Raw genomic sequence first — 21258 nt, forward strand, 5'->3', positions numbered from 1 at the left:
AATTCTGACTTTACTTAAAATTATTTTGACAAACTAATCAAATTTATTTTAAAAAACATAGTTACTGGATTTATAAGATTCTTCGAAAAATCTGAATTTATTTAAAATCATTTTGAAAATTTAATATTTTTTTTTTTTTTTAGAATATTCACTGGACTTAACAAATTCCTGAAAAAAAATCTGAATTTATTTAAAATCAGAATCAGAATTTAATTCAATTCATTTAAAATCAGAATCAGAAATAAGTCAAATGGCTAATGGGAACCTGTTCTAAATAATTCGGATCTGGAAACCAGTGGACACTTGACATTTTAATTTAATTTATTTAAAAAAGTTACTGGAATAATAAGATTCCTGTTAAAATAAAACAGATTTTACTTAAAATTATTTTGAAATTATAATTGAATTTATTTAAATAAATAGTAACTGGACTTAACAGATTCCTGGAGAAAAACTGAATTTATTTAAAATCAGAATAAGAAATATGACCAAATGGCCAATTGGAACTTTTTCTAAATAATCCGGATCATGAAACCAGTTGACACTTGAAATTTTTATTAAATTTATTTAAAAAAATACTGGATTTATAGATTCCTGTTAAAAAACAGAATTTATTTAAAATTATTTTGAAATTTCAGTTAAATTTATTTAAAGACATAGTAACTGGATTTATAAGAGTCCCTGAAAAATTCTGACTTTACTTAAAATTATTTTGACAAATTAATCAAATTTATTTAAAAAAAAAACATAGTTACTGGATCTATAAGATTCTTCGAAATATCTGAATTTATTTAAAATCATTTTGAAATTTTAAATAAATTTATTTTTAAAAATAGTAACTGGACTTAACAGATTCCTGGAAGAAAACTGAATTTATTTAAAATCAGAATCTGATGTGTGGCCAGATGGCCAATTGGAACCTGTTCTAAATAATCCGGATCATGAACCCGGTTGACACTTGACATTTTAATTAAATTTATTTAAAAAAAAATACTGGATTTATAAGATTCCTGTTAAAAATTCAGAATTTATTTAAAATTATTTTGACATTTAAGTTAAATTTATTTAAAACATAGTTAATTAATAAGAGTCCCTGAAAAATTCTGACTTTACCTAAAATTATTTTGACAAATTAATCAAATTTATTTCAAAAAAACATAGTAACTGGATTTATAAGATTTTTCGAAAAATCAGAATTTATTTAAAATCATTTTGAAATTTTAATTAAATGTATTTCTAAAAATAGTTACTGGACTTAACAGATTCCTGGAAAAAATCAGAATTTATTTAAAATCAGAATCTGTCGTGTGGCCAAATGGCCAATTGGAACCTGTTCGAAATAATCCGGTTCAGGAACCAGTGGACACTTGACATTTTAATTAAACTTATTTAAAAAAGTTACTGGAATAATGAGATTCCTGTTAAAATAAAACAGATTTTATTTAAAATTATTTTGAAATTTTAATTGATTTTTTTTAAATAAATAGTAACTGTACTTAACAGATTCCTGGAGAAAAACTGAATTTATTTAAAATCAGAATAAGAAATATGTCTAAATGGCCAATTGGAACCTGTTCTAAATAATCTGGATCATGAAACCAGTTGACACTTGATATTTTAATTAAATTTATTTAAAAAAAATACAGGATTTATAAGATTCCTGTTAAAAAAACAGAATTTATTTAAAATTATTTTGAAATTTTAGTTAAATTTATTTAAAGACATAGTAACTGGATTTATAAAAGTCCCTGAAAAATTCTGACTTTACTTAAAATTATTTTGACAAATTAATCAAATTTATTTGAAAAAAAAACATAGTTACTGAATTTATAAGATTCTTCGAAAAATCTGAATTTATTTAAAATCATTTTGAAAATTTAATTAATTTTTTTCAAAATAGTTACTGGACTTAACAAATTCCTGAAAAAATCTGAATTTATTTAAAATCAGAATCAGAATTTAATTAAATTTATTTAAAATCAGAATCAGAAATAAGTCAAATGGCTAATGGGAACCTGTTCTAAATAATTCGGATCTGGAAACCAGTGGACACTTGACATTTTAATTTAATTTATTTAAAAAAGTTACTGGAATAATAAGATTCCTGTTAAAATAAAACAGATTTTATTTGAAATTATTTTGAAATTATAATTGAATTTACTTAAATAAATAGTAACTGGACTTAACAGATTCCTGGAGAAAAACTGAATTTATTTAAAATCAGAATAAGAAATATGACCAAATGGCCAATTTGAACTTTTTCTAAATAATCCGAATGATGAAACCAGTTGACACTTGACATTTTAATTAAATTTATTTAAAAAAACTGGATTTATAAGATTCCTGTTAAAAACAGAATTTATTTAAAATTATTTTGAAATTTTAGTTAAATTTATTTAAAGACATACAGACTGGATTTATAAGAGTCCCTGAAAAATTCTGACTTCACTTAAAATTATTTCAACAAATTCATCAAATTTATTTAAAAAAAATGGTTTCTGAATTTATAAGATTCATCGAAATATCTGAATTTATTTAAAATCATTTTGAAATTTTAATTAAATTTATTTAAAAAATAGATACTGTATTTAACAGATTCCTGGAAAAAATCAGAATTTATTTAAAATCTGATGTGTGGCCAAATGGCCAATTGGAACCTGTTCTAAATAATCTGGATCATGAAACCAATTGACACTTGACATTTTAATTAAATTTATTTAAAAAAATACTGGATTTATAAGATTCCTGTTAAAAAAAGAGAATTTATTTAAAATTATTTTGACATTTTAGTTAAATTTATTTAAAGACATAGTAACTGGATTTTTAATAGTCCCTGAAAAATTCTGACTTTACTTAAAATTATTTTGACAAATTAATCAAATTTATTTAAAAAAACATGGATTGATAAGATTCTTCGAAAAATCAGAATTTATTTAAAATCATTTTGAAATTTTAATTAAATTTATTTAAAAAATAGTTACTGGACTTCACAGATTCCTGGAAAAATCAGAATTTATTTAAAATCAGAATCTGTCGTGTGGCCAAATGGCCAATTGGAACCTGTTCCAAATAATCCGGATCAGGAAACTAGTGGTCACTTGACATTTTAATTAAATTTATTTAAAAAAGTTACTGGAATAATAAGATTCCTGTTTAAATAAAACAGATTTTATTTAAATTTATTTTTGAAATTTCAACTGAATTTATTTAAATAAATAGTAACTGGACTTAACAGATTCCTGGAAAAAAACTGAATTAATTTAAAATCAGAATAAGAAACCAAACAGCCAATTGGAACCTATTCTAAATAATCAAGATCATGAAACCAGTTGTTACTTTACATTTTAATTAAATTTATTTTAAAAAAACTGGATTTATAAGATTCCTGTTGAAAAAGAGAATTTATTTAAAATTATTTTGACATCTTAGTTAAATTTATTTAAAAACATAGTTACTTGATTTATAAGAGACCTAAAAAAATCTGACTTCTCTTTGAATTATTTTGACAAATTAATTAAATTTATTTAAAAAAAACATAGATACTGGATTTATAAGATTCTTCGAAAAATCAGAATTTATTTAGAATCATTTTGAAATTTTAATTAAATTTATTTCTAAAAATAGTTACTGGACTTAACAGATTCCTGGAAAAAATCAGAATTTATTTAAATCAGAATCTGATGTGTGTCTAGATGGCCAATTGGAACCTGTTCTAAATAATCCGGATCATGAAACCTGTTGACACTTGATACTTTAATTAATTTTATTTAAAAGAAAAAATTACTGGATTTATAAGATTCCTGTTAAAAAATCAAAATTTATTAAAAGTTATTTTGACATTTAATTAAATTTATTTAAAACATAGTTTCTGGATTTATAAGAGTCCCGGAGAAATTATTTTGACAAATTTATTAAATTTATTTCAAAAACATAGTTACTGGATTTATAAAAAAGCAAAGCTCATTTCTAGGCGTCCGAAGGTTATATGTGGTGAGTCACTCAAAACTCTTTTACGCAAATGGACCGACGCTTTACTTCCCCATCCGATAGAAGGCGTGATCAGGCAAATCTCGTCTCGAAAAATGCCACCGGGTCCGTCTGGGATTGAACCCAGGCCATACTGTGGTGAGAGGCAACTACGCTAACCACTGCCTCACCGGACCTGGCCCGGATTTATAAGATTCTTCGAAAAATCTGAATTTATTTAAAATCATTTTGAAATTTGAATTAAATTTATTTTTAAAAATAGTTACTGGACTTAACAGATTCCTGAAAAAATCGCAATTTATTCAAAATCAGAATCTCAAGTGTGGCCAAATGGCCAATGGGAACTTGTTCTAAATAATCCGGATCAGGAAACTGGTTGACACTTGACATTTTAATTAAATTTATATAAAAAAAGGTAATGGATTTATGAGATTCTAATCTAATCTAATCTAATCAAATCAGACCCTAGCGCAGCCAATCTTTCGAAAGGATCCTGGAGAGTGCCTTAAGTTAGATGACGCCTAGCACCCTTCTTGTCATTTATTAACATTTGTAGTGCGCCATTGCATTAGAAATGCATTGAAACATCACAAGCGTTAAACCGGCCAGGCCTACTGCGTAAAGCCGTATCGCAGAGATGACTCGTAATTGGGTTGAGTTTGAGCACTGAGTGTTCGAACAACAACACAATTCTGAATCGACAGGGGAGGAAGAAGCGTGAGGACACACCATCATACGCTCCGAGATTTGGTTGTGTTCGTTGGGAGCACCATGCTAAGAAGGTTTGGTACTCCGGGACCCTCTGGGATGGGACATTGTATTTCCACGAATGCCCTGGACACTATTTGCCGTGGTTATAGCGCCACAACTCGCTCTCTGTAACAGTATTCCTAATTCCAGTCCACGCTCACCAAGTCATCATGGCCTTGTGGTTAGCATTTTTGCTTACCAATCCAAAGGACGGAGGATCGAACCCCGCCTCGAGCGACTTTGATTTTTCGTTCATATTCATCATTTCAAATTTATGCGTTCTTAAACTTTCTCGTTGGGAGCAGATGGGAATCGAACCCAGAACCATTCGCTTACAAAGCGAACACCGTAACCATTCAGCCACAGCCGCTCCCCGCAGTTACTGGATTTATGAGATTCCTGTAAAAAATCAGAATTTATTAAAAATTATTTTATTCAAAAAAATTATTTGACTTAATAAATTTCTGCAAAAATTCAGAATTTTCTTTAAATCAAAATCAGAAATCTGGCCAAGTGGCCAACCGGAACCTGTTTTAAATGTTGTTAAAATGTTGTCGAATATATTAGTTAGGATAATTTCAAAACTCACTAAAATGAAACTGAATTTACTTAAAATCAGATACTTTCTGATTTTTATTTTAAATAAATCAAGATTTTCTGCAGAATTTTTGTAAGTAGTGTAGTTATTTTTAAAATAAATTTAATTGAAATTTCAAAATGATTTCAAAAAAATTAGATTTTTACAGGAATCTTATAAATCCAGTAACTATGTTTTTAAAATAAATTAAATGAAAATGTAAAAATAAATTTAAATGAATTCTGTTTTTTTAAACAGGAATCTTATAAATTCGATAGCTCTTTTTTTAAATAAACTTAATTAAGATGTCAAGTGTCATCTGGTTTCCTAATCCGGATTATTTAGAACAGGTTCCCATTGGCCACATTTATAAATCTGATTTTAATTAAATTCAGATGCATTTTAAGGAATCCTGAAAATTTCTTAATAAAATTTTTTACAATATTTTAACAACATTTAAAACAGGTTCCGGTAGGCCACTCGGCCAACTTTCTGATCTGATTTGTTTTCCAGGAATCTTGAATTTTGTCCACTGGTTCCCTGTCCGGAATATATAAACATGGTCCGGTTAGCCATTTGGCTACATCTCTGATTCTGATTTTGATGAAATTTAGATTAATTAAAAAAAATAAACTTATTTTTTAAATTTTAAATAAAACTGTCAAGTGTCCACTGGTTCCATGATCCGGAACATTTAGAATAGATTCCCGATGGCCACATTTCTGATTCTGGCTATAAATAAAATCAGATTTTTTTTTCAAGGAATTTTGAAATTCTGGTAACTAAAACAACTTTTTAATAAATTCAATAAAAATGTCATGTGACCACTGTTTCCCGGATCCGGGACAGTCAGAACAGGTTCCCATTGGCCCCTTGGCCATATTTTGAGATTCTGAAAGTATAGAGTAGCAAAAAATGCTTCAACACCACATTTGATTTTCTAAATTGTCTGACACATAGGAATTTTGAAAAAAAAAACTGCTTAAATGTTTTCTAGTTTCCGGATCCGGATAGGCCAGAACCGGTTCTCAATGGCCACATTTTCGATAAAACACCTTCAGATATGCTTGGCCAAACCATTTTTTGAGTTTGTATTGATTGTTTGAAGCAATAGTATGTTTTTTTTCGCATAAAGAGCAACAAATTTCAAAATTTTGAAGATTTCGCACAATTTTGGCCAATAATCCGGATTTCCACCGGAACCGGTTTCGGGAACCGACCAACGGGACCATATTTTGGGTTTTAATAACAAATTACCGTCCAATGACACCAGAAGCATCTAAAAGACCTTATAAAACTTAAGTTACAGTGAAAACAAAATAAAAATATTTTTTCGACGGGGGTGATTCATATGCAAAACTTCTGCATTGAATATCTCGAGCTAGGGTAACAATTAAGACATGGGCCAGGTTGCATTGTGTTCAGGAAGCCGATCCCTCGGGGAGTTTTTTGAATCGTCCTGCTAATAACAAAAAAAAAAATTTTTGTTACGCTGTGTAATCAATGAAAATTTCGTTTGGCTTTTTGCCTTCCTCACCTTACTGAGGAAAGGCTATAAAATCACTCGAAAAATGAACTTTTTAATTAGACCTCCTAGACCTACCGTCATTTATACATATCGACTCAGAATCACCAGCTGAGCAAATGTCTGTGTGTTTGGCTGTATGTAGACATGTGTACTGCCCACCATTGAAAAACGGCTAATATCCACTTTTGGCAAAAACGAGATATCAGCACCAGGCGGTAGAGGATGTTCCAACACATCTCCTGCAACTTGAATTTTACTGAAATAGTGTTTAGACTCGGCTGCCGATGCGAAAAACCGGACGGAGATTTTGTGACAAACACTTAAACGCGTTTTTCTCGGAATACTTGATTTGGCATAATAGCCGAATTTTCAATTATGGGCAGTGTACCGAATCAATGTCACTGGAATAACTCGTCACTGACTCAGCCAATTTTGACCGTATTGGCCTCATTCAATTCGTCTTGGAGTCCCATAAGCCCCTATTGAAATGTATAAGATTTCGTAAAATACATAAAAAATTATGCTTAAAAAACTGCTCCATATAAATTTCACAATTTGCAAAAAAGGGTGTTTTTTTCATGAAAACCTGTCATATTATATTTTTTTAGAAAGGTTCTGATATGACCATTCTTGTGGATTAAGAATTTTCAAGATCTGACTTACCTATCAAAACTTACAAGCAGTTTAAAAAAATGGCCTGAATTCACGAAAAAGCCGTATAGAGGGATGCCATTTTCGACGGTGTCTGTATAATCTTGACAAAAAGTCTGTAGGTAGTCTGTTTTTTCTACTCATCACTTATTTTTATTATGACCTCGATCACGTTAGTTAGCGGAGATCCATAAACAATGTGGACACTTTAGGGGGGTTTGAATTACTCTATAAATGAGAGGAAGGCACCAACCACCTAAAGGTGGATTAAGTAACATTTTTTTTTAATTTGAGTTGAAAAAAAATGACCCAGATTTTTTGAGAACACAATGTGAATGTTTGACAAAATTCAAAAGAAAGAAGTTCGAATTGGCAAATGATCAAAAGATCGAATGAACAAAAAGTTCAAAGGACAAAAGGTCAAAACTTGTTATTTTTAAATGAAAAAAAAAATAAAACACCAATTACTGAATAAAAATTAATTTATTTAAAAATATTGGAATTGGGTACTAAAACTTCATGTCGATTTTTATGTAAAACAGTTAAAAAACACAATTCAAAGCCATTTCTGATCACCTTTGTAATTTTAATGCAAAAATAATATATTGACAAGACAACATTTTTTCGATGGATCCACTATGATCCCCTTGGAACGAGCTGTCTTGTAGGAGATTTCTGGAGTTTTTTTTTTTTGAAAAGGTCCAATAAACTAAATTTTGTGTTTTTGCCTTTTTGGGTGTTTTTTAATACCCCTGACTCAAGGCGGTTTCAAAAACACCCAAAAAGCAAAAACTGAAAATTTGGTTTATTGGACCTTTTCAAAAAAAAAAAACTCCAGAATTTTCTGTCAAGAAGAACCTAAAGTTATTTTTTAAAATTGAATTAAAAATACATTTTAAATCCTTTGCAATCGTTTAAAGGGTCATTTTACTCAAAAAATAAAAAAAATTGTTGTAAACAATAATATCACAAATTTAAAGTTAATTTTTGGACCCAATTATGCTTGGAATAAACTATTTCATAAACTTGAAAAAACGATTATGCCAGAAACAAAACGTATAAACTGAAACAAGACTTTAAATTTATATCTAAGATAACTTTTTTAAGGACTGCTCATTTTGAACTCTAAAAAATGAAATACAGCCCAGACTCGATTATCCGAAGGCCTCAGAAAAATGTCACATCGGATAATCGAATCACGGAATTTTTTAATTCATTGTCTAATTTTTGATTTTCGAGCTTAAGTATGAACTACGCTAAAGTGATTTAAATATTTTAAATCCAAGATAACGGTCAGAATGGCGGTGTAGAAATATATGAAAAAATAAAACATTTTATAATTTAATAGGCAATCTACTTTTCAAATTTTTGACAAAACTTCGGATAATCGAACTTCGGATAAACGAGGGTTTGGATAATCGATGATATTTAATGAAATTAAGCTTAAGTTTTTGTACAGGATGAAAACACAGGAATATTGTCATCAATTTTAAAAATGTTGAAATTCTTTGGACTAATTGGGAATTCTTTAAACCAATTGGATTGTTCCTTCATAAATTTAATGGTTTTTTTGCGTTTCATTATTTTTTATGAAAAAATAAACAAAAAATATGAATGAATAAATAAATAAATAAATAAATTTAGGCTACAACATTTTTTCAACAACAATTTTACGTACACAGAAAAAAAATCATGGTAATATTACATCTGGGAATGTAAAAAAAAGGTGTATTTTTACCTCTGGAAATGTGTAATTTTACCACTTTTCTGGAGTAATGTCACTTTTTCAGTCTAAATTGAGGTAAAATTACATCATAAAAGAGGTAATATTCAACCTTCAAAAATTACAGCTTCCAAAATTACATTATTTTTTTCTGTGTATAATTCAAATCGAAAAAATCCTAATTCACATGTTTTCAAAATATTATTATTTATGTTGCAACAATTTAGCTAAATAGAAATATAATTTATATTTCTTGCTTGAATGATCGTATTGGTTCCAGATAGATAATATTACCAGTTATTTTTCGCAGAACAAAAAAAAATCCATTATAATTTATAAATTTCAGAAAATGATTTCAATGTTTATTCCATATTAAGAGTCTTGAATTTTCAGCATCGTGTGTCACTTTCTGTTGAACAATGAAGTTCAAATTTGGCCTAGTTATGATAAATTAATTTGAATTTCATCTTGAAAAGTTGCAGAATCCAACCTGATATTTAGAACTGTTGTACATTTCACTGATCCTATCGGCATTTTAAGCGTTGTACAAAGCATCCAAATTAATGAGAGGTACTTATCAAATTTTGAAAGGCGACCATGTTTAGAATCTTAGTTTTCATAAAAGAAAATAAATTTAACATTATTTTTTATTCATTCAGCGTTCAGCGTTGACGTCCTTGAAAATATTGTAAATTCGTTTTTTTCACTCAATCAAATATTGTTTTATTTTATTTATCAACGTAACTTTCCTATCATTTTTCGGAGAACTTAAAATGAAGTGGCAGTGCGTGGCCGAATGGTTACGCTGTCCGCTTTGTAAGCGGATGATTCTGGGTTCGATTCCCATCTGCTGCAACCTTCCATCGGATGAGGAAGTAAAATGTCGGTCCCGGCCTTGGTTGTTAGGCCGTTAAGTCATTCCAGGTGTAGGAGTCGTCTCCATGCCATAAGTACAAACAACACACCAAACCAAGCCTACTCCGGTGGAATCGCTGGCGGCGGTTGGACTCGCAATCCAAAGGTCGTCAGTTCAAACACTGGGGTGGAAGGTTCCTTGGAGTAAAAGAGGTTTGGGTGCTCTCCCCATTCAAGCCTTCGGACTCCGAGGTTCGAGCAGAAACTTGCAATAGAGACCACAAAAGACCCGGGGGTCGTTAATGTGGATGGTTTGATTTTTTGAAAATGAGGTCTCCTAAGAGGGCCGGATTCGATAACAATTTCAAAACCAGACCTCGGGCCGCACAGAAGACCTAGGTGTGAGCCAACAAACATTTGCAAAGTTCACTTTTAAACATTACTATCAAATTGATTAAAACTAGATTGACATTTCTTTAATTCTTTGTTTGAAGATCAATATTATAATCTGTTGAAAATGTGTTTTTGGTAGCATTAGAAAACCCAATTGAAGTTTTCTTGATTGAAAATTATTTATTTCATACAATGAAATAATCCAGAGTCAGCAAGTGAATTTTTATACATGGTGTCGATCCAAATTCCAAAATAAAATTCCCTGACTTTTCCCTGACCTCTCCAGACCACCATTTTTTTATTTTTTTACTAACATATTCTTTGGAGCGTTTTTTTATGGTTTCATGCATTGAATATTGCAAATTTAAGATATTGAAAAAAATCAATGATTTTTTTATTTTATTTTTTAACGATGGATTCTGCAAAAACTTAGAAACTTTTTTTTAAATTTGTTAATCATTTTTTTTTCTAATCGAACATCCAAAATGAGCAACCATAAAATTATCCTATGTTTTTTTTTATCAGGTGATGCCATTTTAAATGTTGCCCTTTACCAAAAAAACAGTTTTTTTTAAATGGGTCCTATAAACATATGAAACACAATAGTTTACAGGAAAATTTAAAGTTAAATGTTTTCAAAAAAACAATTGAAAATTTGTTTAATTTTAAAATTGTTGCCTTTTGCGGAATTTTCAAACGAAGTAGGCCGATGCCAGTTTTGATTGTGTTTTTATAAAAAAAAAAACCAAAGGTTTTGGAGACAAAAACTTGAAAAAATATGTAATTTTGTAGAACCTTAAGAAAGATTAAAACAAAACTGAAAACTAAGAAAAATATACAATTATATAAAAAAATTCAAGTACATGTTTACGGATTTAAAAAAGATCTAGGTCTTTTTCAACAATGATTGTATTTAAAGTAAAAGATTTTCTGGATATTTGAAAAAACATCTTCTTAAATAATTTTACAAAAAAAATTGCAGTAAAATAAAAAAAAAAATGATCTCTACCTTGACCAGAGCCTACAGACGATCATTCACACGATCAATACATTTTATAAAAATAAAAACAAAATACAACCTGCTCGAGCTTTTCAAAAAGTCAATATTTATCAAACTATTCAAACTATTTCAGTGTTTTGGAATAGATTCCAAATTTAAGCTCGATCTGACCACGGGAACTCCTCCTTGTAACCCCTTGAATACATCTACATCTTCTTCCCAAAATTTCTCTAACCGAAAAAAAAACTCCAAAAACACTTCAAATTTTATCAGGTTTTCTGCAATCTAAGATGGTAACAAAAATGGCAGCATTCAAGAACCTAAGAATTTAAGAATTTAAGAGTTTAAGAATTTAAGAATTTAAGAATTTAAGAATTTAAGAATTTAAGAATTTAAGAATTTAAGAATTTAAGAATTTAAGAATTTAAAAATTTAAGAATTTAAGAATTTAAGAATTTAAGAATTTAAGAATTTAAGAATTTAAGAATTTAAGAATTTAAGAATTTAAGAATTTAAGAATTTAAGAATTTAAGAATTTAAGAATTTAAGAATTTAAGAATTTAAGAAATTAAGAAATTAAGAATTTAAGAATTTAAGAATTTAAGAATTTAAGAATTTAAGAATTTAAGAATTTAAGAATTTAAGAATTTAAGAATTTAAGAATTTAAGAATTTAAGAATTTAAGAATTTAAGAATTTAAGAATTTAAGAATTTAAGAATTTAAGAATTTAAGAATTTAAGAATTTAAGAATTTAAGAATTTAAGAATTTAAGAATTTAAGAATTTAAGAATTTAAGAATTTAAGAATTTAAGAATTTAAGAATTTAAGAATTTAAGAATTTAAGAATTTAAGAATTTAAGAATTTAAGAATTTAAGATATTAAGAAATTAAGAATTTAAGAATTTAAGAATTTAAGAATTTAAGAATTTAAGAATTTAAGAATTTAAGAATTTAAGAATTTAAGAATTTTAGAATTTAAGAATTTAAGAATTTAAGAATTTAAGAATTTAAGAATTTAAGAATTTAAGAATTTAAGAATTTAAGAATTTAAGAATTTAAGAATTTAAGAATTTAAGAATTTAAGAATTTAAGAATTTAAGAATTTAAGAATTTAAGAATTTAAGAATTTAAGAATTTAAGAATTTAAGAATTTAAGAATTTAAGAATTTAAGAATTTAAGAATTTAAGAATTTAAGAATTTAAGAATTTAAGAATTTAAGAATTTAAGAATTTAAGAATTTAAGAATTTAAGAATTTAAGAATTTAAGAATTTAAGAATTTAAGAATTTAAGAATTTAAGAATTTAAGAATTTAAGAATTTAAGAATTTAAGAATTTAAGAATTTAAGAATTTAAGAATTTAAGAATTTAAGAATTTAAGAATTTAAGAATTTAAGAATTTAAGAATTTAAGAATTTAAGAATTTAAGAATTTAAGAATTTAAGAATTTAAGAATTTAAGAATTTAAGAATTTAAGAATTTAAGAATTTAAGAATTTAAGAATTTAAGAATTTAAGAATTTAAGAATTTAAGAATTTAAGAATTTAAGAATTTAAGAATTTAAGAATTTAAGAATTTAAGAATTTAAGAATTTAAGAATTTAAGAATTTAAGAATTTAAGAATTTAAGAATTTAAGAATTTAAGAATTTAAGAATTTAAGAATTTAAGAATTTAAGAATTTAAGAATTTAAGAATTTAAGAATTTAAGAATTTAAGAATTTAAGAATTTAAGAATTTAAGAATTTAAGAATTTAAGAATTTAAGAATTTAAGAATTTAAGAATTTAAGAATTTAAGAATTTAAGAATTTAAGAATTTAAGAATTTAAGAATTTAAGAATTTAAGAATTTAAGAATTTAAGAATTTAAGAATTTAAGAATTTAAGAATTTAAGAATTTAAGAATTTAAGAATTTAAGAATTTAAGAATTTAAGAATTTAAGAATTTAAGAATTTAAGAATTTAAGAATTTAAGAATTTAAGAATTTAAGAATTTAAGAATTTAAGAATTTAAGAATTTAAGAATTTAAGAATTTAAGAATTTAAGAATTTAAGAATTTAAGAATTTAAGAATTTAAGAATTTAAGAATTTAAAAATTTAAGAATTTAAATTTAAGAATTTAAGAATTTAAAAATTTTTTTTTTTGTTCTCTTGATTGTATTAATTTTATTTTTTATTTTTGAATATTGATATCTTTGGTTTTTGTTTTCATATTTATTAATTTTTGATTTTAAAATTTCGGATCTTTTAATTTCTTTTTAAATTAAATTTATTTATTTTTTGGGTTTTTGAATATTATTTTTTCTAATTTTATTTCCTAATTTCTGAATAATCCAATTTTGAATGTTGTAGCTGTAATTTTTGAATGCATTGATTTTTTTTTATTTTGCTTCGAGAATGTTCAAATTAAAAAAAAATCTACTAATTGAATCCCATCTAAAATTTAAAGGCGGAGAAGCTTCTGTTACGTCCAATCAAGCTCATATTTGGGATAGAAGCACAGTACACCCACTGGAACATGCCCAATAATATTTTTTGTTACATCCAAATGTCTGTATCTTCAGGAAATGTTTGAAATATGATTAAGATTCACAAGATTGAATGTATCCAGCAGTGATCTTTAACTTTTAATTCCATTTCACCATCACTATTTTGCTTACATTTTAGATTACACAAAATTAGACTACTTTGGATCATTTTTAAATCATAGTTCAGTTTAATTTTGAGAAAAATAAAAATTTAGATAACGAATACAGTAAAATTTCTGGAAATTTTCTAACCTTACATTTTTTAAAAATTTTAGAATAAGAATTAAAAAAAATGAGAAATCAACAATTACAAAATATCAGAATTTTAAAATTAAAAAAAATTAGAATCTTTATGCTTTAAAATTTTAGATTTTTTTTAAATTTTCAAATGTTCGATTTTTTTAAATTTTCATTTTTTAAATCATTCAATTTTTCTGACAAAATGTATGATTTTCTCTATGGTCCCTATATGCTAGCAAACAATCAATTTTAGAACAAATCTCTGAGGATGGTGGGGCAACTGCCTCATATTGTCCCACCGTGTGTGCGCTAGTAATTTGTTGGTAATTTGTAATTTTCAGTTAAACGGAAATCCAAATCAAATCCAAATTATTTGATTTTTAAACCTAAACATATTGCAAACAAGCTACGCGCTTTTCATCGTAACTCTTTTCTTAAGCATTATTATATGGAGTTCTGCGTTGCTTCCGGATTGATTAATATAAAAAAATAAATCTTATCAATGTTGCAAAGTTTAGCCTGGAAGACATTCAAATACAACATCAAGGGCAAATTTTCAAAAAGAAATGAAATTTTGTAGTAATATTTTTAAGATCATCGAAATTCCCTGACCCAGCTTAAAGTTCCCTGACTTTCCCTGACTTTTCCAGGTCAAATAAAATTCCCTGACAATTCCAGGTTTTCCCTGACTTTTCCAGAAATCGACACCATGATTATATATCCTTTTTTTACTTGAAAATTCAGGCCAAAACTTCTGTCAGTAATTATCTTTAACAAATCAAATCCCAATAATATTGCAACATTTCAGCCAAATCAAAACAAACTCTTTTTGTTTTGCAAAACGCCCTGGAACTGTCTCATCTTCGTTTTCCAGCACTAAACGCACACACACACACCCACTCACTTGCTCACTCTGTACCCTACTTGTGGTGTGCGGTGCGTTTAATTCACAAATCCGGCCCAAATACACCACAACACTACACCCAACTCACCAACACACTCTCTTTCACCACGGTAACCACGGATCGCACCGTTATTATTGCACAACACACAATTTGTAGCACTGTGTATGTGTGTGTGTGCGTGTTACTTGTTTTGTGAATGTTTTTTTTTTTTTCGTTTCGAGGCTCGTTCACTGTATATTTTGGGTTCACCCACGAAAAACGCGACCAACAGAGGGAGAGAGCGAGAACCAGGATGTTTGCTCACTCTCTCACGCGCACACTTTTCTTCTCTTCACCTCACTTTTCTCTTCTCTTCTCTTCTTCGGTGCGCGCGCTCCCGTTGATTGTTTGCTGCTGCTGCTGTTGTTGTTGTTGTTGTTAGTTTTTTATTCATTCAACTTTTTCCCTTCTCTTTCTTCCTTTTCTCCCTCTCTTTCACACGTGGTGTCATTCCAGCGCGCACTTTAAAGGCATTTTTCGGGGGACTTCCTGCACTGGTGCTGCTGCTGCTAATCACACACCAAAATAACCGACGACGAAAGCCCACGGGACGGTCCTCACTTTCTCAATGAACTGTGTTGGTGCTGCTTGAATGGTCGTGGTGGTGGCGCGTTCATAAAACTGCATAAATTAGTTTGTGGGGGACCGCTGCAATGGGGAAGAGAGAGAGAGAGAGTGATATGCAAATTAGTACGTCGCTTTTTCTTTTTTGCTGAACGAGTTTGGGACTGGGACTGAGCGCGCTGGGCTGGTCTGTTGCACATGTGCACGCACCTCCCAGGGCTCGTAACGAGAGGGGTGGGGGTTTGACACCTGGCGCGTGTGCGTGCCTCTGTGCGTGGGAGTGTGCATTGAATGCAGCTGGAAACGGGCTGGTTGCAGCACATATGCCACATGATGCCACATGATGCCACATGGTGTGATTAGAGGTGATAGGGAGGGACGATGTTGGGATATCGAAAGGTGTTTCAACGAAGTTAATCATTTCTGGAGGTTTTTATTTTATTTTTATTATAGGTTATAGACATACACACTTAGATGATTTTTACCTGATTTCGGTAATAAAGCTCATAATTGTTCATAGTTAAAACAATTTTCGGTAAAATTTAGTTCATTTTGGCAGATGGTTTATCGATATAAACATCAAAGATTACTCAACTACTGATTTCGTTAAAGAAATTTTAGTGTGTAGGGAACTCGATTGCTTTTTGGACATTACATAAAACAAAGATTGTGAGAATACCATGAGAAGCCTAATACCTTTAGATAGGGTTGTCAGATCATCAATATCTGGATTTGGAAACATCATCTTCATCAATACATTTGAGAACCGGCTTCAAAGATTTTTCAATTACTTTTCTAAAATATGTAAAACATGATGGTATTTCTCAGCATAATTTTTGAGATACTTTACTAAACTTTACAATTTACAATAACATGAATCGAATGAGATCAACCCGGCTAAAATCATAAATTTGGTCGAGAATCCTGGTTATTGGTAAAAAAAGGATAATGGATTGTGTCACGTTCCCCAGAAAACCATTCCCCATAATGTACCTACCGTTTCCCCTCCCCATTTTATCGTGGTGATTATGAATTTCCAAAATTTCCTAAATTTCCAAAATTTCCAAAATTTCTAGAATTTCTTAAATTTCTACAATTTTTTTCCAAAAGTTTTAAAATTTCCAAAATTTCTTAAAACTTCTCAAATTTTCAAAATTTCTAAAATTTCCAAAATTTTCAAAATTTTTAAAATTTCCAAAATTTTAAAAAATTTCAAGATTTCCAAAATTTCCAAAATTTTCTAAATTTCCAAAATTTCCAAAATTTTCAGAATTTTCAATTTTTTTAAATAAGTTTTAAAATTTCCAAAATTTTTAAAATTAATTTTTTTTTAAATTTCCGAGTTAAAAATTTTAAAAATTCTAATAATTTCAAAAATTTTCAAAATTTCCAAAATTTCCAAAAGTTTTAAAATTTCCAAAAAATTTAAAATTTTAAAAATTTCTAATGTTTTCAAAATTTCAAAAATTTCAAAAGTTTCCAAAATTTCCAAAATTTAAAAAAAAATTCAAAATTTTCAAAATTTCCAATATTTTTAGAATTTCCAAAATTTTCAAATTGCCCAATTTTTTTAAAATTCCAATATTTTAAATTTATTTTAAAAAATTCAAAATTTCCAAAATATTCAAAAATTTTTATTTCCAAAACTTTAAAACTAAAAATTAAAAAAAAAACTAATGAAAATATTTTTTTTAAATTTTTGATTTTTTTGTATTGAACAATTTTTATAATTTCTTTTCTTTTTAATTTTGATTTTCACATTTGCAAATTTTTAGATTTTGTATTGTTTTGAGAATTTTAAAAATATTTTTAATTTATGACAATTTTGAAGCTTTTGTTATTTTTTGGCTTACCAATGACAAATTACAATCGTAACATTTAGATCGAGAAATCTCGATCGTGATGCGAGAAATAATGATTGAAATATTACGCCCGAGTGCAATAATCACCACGTTAACTTGTGTCAGCAGTTATAACAAGGCTACACGGAGAAAAAAGAGTTCCCAGAATCGTGAACAAGCGTTCATGAAAATGGGAACCACGAACAAAGTGTTCAAATCCCATGGTACGATTTCCAAAAACGTACCATGGGATTTGAACACTTTGTTTGTGGTTCCCATTTTCTTGAACGCTTGTTCACGATTTTGGGAACTCTTTTTTCTCCGTGTAGAAAGTTTTCTTTTCTTTAAAGAAGGGAAAACTCTTCTGGCTGACACAAGTTCAATTTTACCTTTAAATGGGAGGAGGAGAGTTTTCCCTTCTTTAAGGAACAGAAAAATGTATAGCCCTGTGATAACTGCTGACACGAGTTTAATTTTCCCTTCTTTAAGAAAGGGAAAACAAATCTTGACCACTTACAAAATTTTGAAATGTGTAATCACTAGTCAAGAGAGTTTTTCACTAGGGAAACAAGAAAGGAAACAAGTAAAAAAAACTTTAAAGCGAAAATTAAACTTCTGTTAGCAATTATCACAAGTCAAGACCGTTTTCCCTTCTTTAAAAATGGTGAAATTCAACTTATGTTAGGAGACCTTCTTCAAAGAAGGAAAAATTCATCAGTAATTGTAAGTCAAGAGAGTTTTCCTCTCCAAAAAAAGAAAAATGCTATTTTTGTCACCTATAAACAAATTTAGAAAGTCTTCTTCAAAGTGATTCTATTAATATTTTTTGTTGAAAATTTAAATCATCATGCCAAATGAGCAATATGCCAAAGGACCAAATGTCAAATGGAATTGTACCAAATGACACCCATAATCCAATTTTAATTTTTACAAGCATTTTTCATCTTTGCAAAATAAAAATAGCATTTACGGAAAACAAAAAATAAAATGAAATTGTAATTTATTCGGCATTTGTATAATTTAACATGACTGAAAAAGGAGGGAAAATTTCTTAGAATAATAGAACGAGTCATAAGCCGAATTGACATTTTCTGCTATTTTCTCAAGAATTTTTATTTTGGCATGGATAAAATTACTTTGTCCAATTTTTATATTTTCTAAGAAACTCCTAAAAATCTAATCGTTGAATTTACTTTGCATCAATTCCTAATATTTTTCAGAAAAGAAACTTTTCTGGGGAATGGTTTTCTGGGGAACGTGACACACTCAGGATAATGATTTAGTAAGGATTAACAAAATATAAAAAAAATATAAATAAAAAAAATACAGTTCAGTTTTCAGTTACAACAGGCATTAGAAATGACCAGATCAGCTTTTCAATAAGAAGAAAGAATACTACAAAGCATTGACATTTTTTTGCAGAACTTGATCACTAAATGTTTACAGTTTCATTCAAATAGCTTCAGTGAATGAGAAAACGGTGATCATCTCTTGAACAAATAGTTATTCCATGTTACAAGCGGCACATACGATTTTCACGTCATTTATTCATTCACAAATTTCCCCACGCTAGCCTAACTAACGCTAATCTGACGTCGCAAATTGAGTCACCTTAAACTTTAAACGAAACCCTTTTTTTGCTCGTCACACTACTCAGAACTGTCCGTAATAATTACGTTGTCACACACGACTGTCTAGCACGATTCCATCTCCCAGAAAGTCCCACCAAAAACACAAAACTTAGTCACACTTACGTTGCGTTACGCGCTAAACACACTGTCTAACACCCACCCACACACACACGCGATTGATAAACTAGCAGCGACACGCGAAAACGTCCAGAAAAAAGCGACCGACGACGCTGAGGGTAAAACACGAACTGTGGGCCCCCGATCGAACACGAACGTCGTGACGTCCAACCCGACGACGACGCTTTCACGCGCGCTGAGTTTGTGGGTTGAGTGTGTGTGTGATTCGCAAAGGTAGTCGTGTGCGTGTGTGTATGCGCGTTGGGAAGGAAAATACAACAATGAAGCGTTAAGGGAAGGGGTCTAAGTCTGGTGGATACATTTGAAAATGTCGTAAATTGTAGTAAGTTTTTTCAAATTTAAATTAAAAATAAGAAATAGTCAACAACAAAATTAATATTTAACAATTTTTATATAAATCAAGTTTGCCTCAAAGTTGTAACCCGAAATATTCTTATGAATAAAAGTGTTGTGAGTATATTCGCGAGTACTCGGTTCGGCATTACGACGAAAGACACGCCAACGACGACGGCGACGCCGCCTCGACTCGACTCGCATTCATTCATGTAAATTCATTCATAGCTTTTTTTCCCCCAACACTGTAAAGGCCACACAACACATCCGATTGTATCTGCAACGACGATGACGAAGGCGGTGGCGGATTGCAAAGGATTGGCTCTGCTGTCCAAGGATTGATTGACAGGGTGTCACTATCGTGCTATGCTATCACAAGTTTTTTATTTAGAGTTTTTGTCCTCCCACATCCCCTCTCCACTCTCATAATTTCAATGAAGACCCCAAGAAAACAGGGGGAAACAAAAAATGAAACGTCATGGCCTGCTGGTTAGCATTTTTGCTTACCAATCCAAAGGATGGGGGATCGAACCCCGTTTCGAGCGACTTCGAATTTTCGTTCATATTCATCATTCCAAATTTCTATGTTCTTAAATTTTTCGATGGGAGCAGATGGGCAATCGAACCCAGAACCATTCGCTCACAAATCGAACAACGTAACCAGTTAGCTACGGTCGCTCCCCTTTCTCTAAAATTGATGTTTTTAGAAGAGAAATGAACGCTATTTAAACGTTTTTTTCTAATTGTTATGTGTTTCATGCTGTCTGATTTTGTAGAATAATGTACTGACAAAAACTTGTTGTTGAAGTAATATTACGAATTTTAATAAAGGGAAATTCTTCTAATTTCCATACCTAAGAAAATCAATTTTACATGCGCTACTTTGAATCTTTGCTTTAGTGGTCAGTAGGGCTAGTGATTTTTCGCGATTTCACGGAAGCCGGAAGCCGGAAGTTTTGAAAAAGTTGGTCGTCATCGATCATGGCCGTTCATGGTCACCCGCGACAGACACGGACGACGAAACAAATAGAAACGCAAAAAGTAACTTTTTCAAAACTTTTTTTTCGTAAAATCGCGATAACTGGTGATGTTTATAAACAAATCCCTTATGTCTATATATTAAAATTTTTGTAATTGTCTGCTCTACAACTTTGTAGAACATTGTTACACTCTAAAAAATAACCCTGCAAAGTAAAAAAAAAACACAAAATTTTAAAATGAAAAATTTTGTTCTAAATGAAAGATGACCCTTCTGAGTCAATGTAGATTCGAAAAGTATATTAAATTTCCCATAAAATGACATGTTCCAAAAATTTTTACAGTCAAGTAACGGAAAATGGGAGAATTTTTAAAACTTTTTTAGTGTTTTTTTCGATGAAAAATACGTTTTTTCGGAATTCTGGGTACGCCATCAAATCGGGCGTCTAATTTTACATAAAAGTCCCTTTGACACCAAATTTCTATCTCAAAACCGTTTCAGGCTGCAAATTATTGAAAAACACATCTTTTTTCGCATGTTCAAAAATGGAAGGGTTCGTACCGCCCCTCCGTCACGAGATATCAAAAACGGACCTCG

At 29.3% G+C, this 21258-nt stretch overlaps 1 protein-coding gene across 4 annotated transcripts in view; it reads right to left on the reverse strand.

Annotated features, from left to right (window-relative positions):
• Positions 1-21258, reverse strand: part of LOC6048492 (GTPase-activating protein) — a 102137-nt gene that overhangs the window by 68362 nt on the left and 12517 nt on the right. For 3 of the 4 annotated variants that reach the window (XM_038260158.1, XM_038260157.1, XM_038260160.1), the window contains one exon: positions 15224-15823. The gene's annotated coding sequence lies outside the window, so the exon portion shown is untranslated. Of the gene's footprint in view, positions 1-15223; positions 15824-19334; positions 19453-21258 lie in introns of those variants that run through there. The other variant, XM_038260159.1, reaches the window with a different exon arrangement.

The sequence above is a fragment of the Culex quinquefasciatus genome, chromosome 3, assembly GCF_015732765.1.
Source record: "Culex quinquefasciatus strain JHB chromosome 3, VPISU_Cqui_1.0_pri_paternal, whole genome shotgun sequence".
Lineage (NCBI taxonomy): Eukaryota > Metazoa > Arthropoda > Insecta > Diptera > Culicidae > Culex > Culex quinquefasciatus.